The sequence below is a fragment of the Styela clava genome, unplaced genomic scaffold (genome assembly GCF_964204865.1).
Source record: "Styela clava unplaced genomic scaffold, kaStyClav1.hap1.2 HAP1_SCAFFOLD_257, whole genome shotgun sequence".
Taxonomy (NCBI): Eukaryota; Metazoa; Chordata; class Ascidiacea; order Stolidobranchia; family Styelidae; genus Styela; species Styela clava.
The window spans coordinates 1-2500 of NW_027556439.1; the positions used below are offsets into that span (position 1 = coordinate 1).

Here is a 2500-nt window from a genome sequence, read left to right on the forward strand (position 1 = left end):
CGAAAGAAGCCGAGCCAAAAAAAGTTAAAGTACAAACGCGATGCTAATGAGCGAGCCGTTGTCTCGACTAATATGTAGGGGGCGTTCGATCGAGCGTCTGGCTTGAGCGCTTGTCGGCCTAGCAGAACGGTCGCATTGTTATGCCCGGGTTTTAGGCACCGCTGCAGGCGGCCGGCAGAGCTCTTGTTTGTGCGAAACTGAATGGATCGAGCCCGAGAGAGGGCGAGCAAAGAAAAAACGCAAATCGCTCCGCCTGGCACTGCCGGCGAGGGCGTGGACGTCGCGGCCAGCGACTGTCGAAGCTGAGTACGGCCGCAGGCGATCGCCTCGGTCTTAAACGAATGCGACGAGCACGCGCCGGGCGGCCCAGCAAGGGCCGAGCGCAGCTGTCGCAGCTATCTGGTTGATCCTGCCAGTAGTGATATGCTTGTCTCAAAGATTAAGCCATGCAGGTGCAAGTACGAGTTCTCGTAAAGCGAAACTGCGAATGGCTCATTAAATCAGTCTTGGTTTATTTGGTCTCGTAAGCGAAGTGGATAACTGTGGTAATTCTAGAGCTAATACATGCATTAAGCGCCGACTTCGGGAGGCGCGCTTTTATCAGATCAAAACCGACCGGGTTCGTCCTGTGACGTTTGATGACTCTGGATAACCACGCGGATCGTACGGTCTCTGCACCGACGACGTATCATTCAAGTGTCTGCCCTATCAACTGTCGAAGGTACGCTACGTGCCTACCTTTGTGATAACGGGTAACGGGGAATCAGGGTTCGATTCCGGAGAGGGAGCCTGAGAAACGGCTACCACATCCAAGGAAGGCAGCAGGCGCGCAAATTACCCATTCCCGACACGGGGAGGTAGTGACGAAAAATAACAATACAGGACTCTAACGAGGCCCTGTAATTGGAATGAGTACATCCTAAAACTCTTAACGAGTATCCATTGGAGGGCAAGTCTGGTGCCAGCAGCCGCGGTAATTCCAGCTCCAACAGTGTATGCTAAAGTTGTTGCGGTTGAAAAGCTCGTAGTTGGATTTTGGGCGAGCGCCGCCGGTCCGTCGCAAGGCGTGTCACTGGTTGCGTTCGCCTCACCTTCGGTTCTCCGTCGGTGCTCTTGACTGAGTGTCGGCGGTGGCCGATAAGTTTACTTTGAAAAAATTAGAGTGTTCAAAGCAGGCTGTTCGCCTGCATAGTGTTGCATGGAATAATGGAATAGGACCTCGGTTCTATTTTGTTGGTTTTCGGAGCACGAGGTAATGATTAAGAGGGACAGACGGGGGCGTCCGTACTCTGCCGTTAGAGGTGAAATTCTTGGATCGGCGGAAGACGAACTACTGCGAAAGCATTCGCCAAGAATGTTTTCTTTAATCAAGAGCGAAAGTCAGAGGTTCGAAGACGATCAGATACCGTCCTAGTTCTGACTATAAACGATGCCAACTAGCGATCGGGAGGCGTTACCATGACGACCTTTCCGGCAGCTTCCGGGAAACCAAAGTCTTTGGGTTCCGGGGGAAGTATGGTTGCAAAGCTGAAACTTAAAGGAATTGACGGAAGGGCACCACCAGGAGTGGAGCCTGCGGCTTAATTTGACTCAACACGGGGAAACTCACCCGGCCCGGACACAGGTAGGATTGACAGATTGAGAGCTCTTTCTTGATTCTGTGGGTGGTGGTGCATGGCCGTTCTTAGTTGGTGGAGCGATTTGTCTGGTTAATTCCGATAACGAACGAGACTCTGGCATGCTAAATAGTTACGCGACCTTCTCGGTCGGCGTCTAACTTCTTAGAGGGACTAGTGGCGTTTAGCCACACGAGATTGAGCAATAACAGGTCTGTGATGCCCTTAGATGTCCGGGGCCGCACGCGCGCTACACTGAGTGAAGCAGCGAGTGTCTAACCTAGGCCGAAAGGTCCGGGTAACCCGTTGAACCTCATTCGTGATTGGGATAGGGACTTGCAATTGTTTCCCTTGAACGAGGAATTCCCAGTAAGCGCAAGTCATCAACTTGCGTTGATTACGTCCCTGCCCTTTGTACACACCGCCCGTCGCTACTACCGATTGAATGGTTTAGTGAGATCCTTGGATCGGCCCCGTCGCGGCTGGCAACGGCCGCGTCGGCGTGTCGAGAAGACGATCAAACTTGATCATTTAGAGGAAGTAAAAGTCGTAACAAGGTTTCCGTAGGTGAACCTGCGGAAGGATCATTACCGAAGGTGGTGGTAGGCCCCGGCCGACCGCGCACTGAATTGTCTTTGGGTGCCGCCGAGAGGGCGGCCGTCAATCGGGGTTCCGCCCCGTGCGACACGCGTAACACGTTGGCATAGCAAGGCAGCCGAGTGCGATGGTGGCTTCTGGGCACCGCGCTCGATGTGCCGCCGGCCCAGCCCGGCGGTCGCTCGGCGCCGTTTGTTGGTGTTTTTGTGCAGTTGTTGTCGGTGGTGGTTTTGTGGTCGATCCCACAGTGTGACGTCCGCGCGCTTCGGCGCCGGGCGAAACGTCGA

General features: G+C 54.1%; 1 non-coding gene across 1 annotated transcript; it reads left to right on the forward strand.

The window, feature by feature from the left end:
- The first annotated feature begins 396 nt into the window (after positions 1-396).
- On the forward strand, positions 397-2206 carry LOC144418478 (small subunit ribosomal RNA). Its single transcript, XR_013473484.1, has one exon. It is a non-coding gene; the product is annotated as a small subunit ribosomal RNA (ribosomal RNA).
- Positions 2207-2500: the final 294 nt, after the last annotated feature.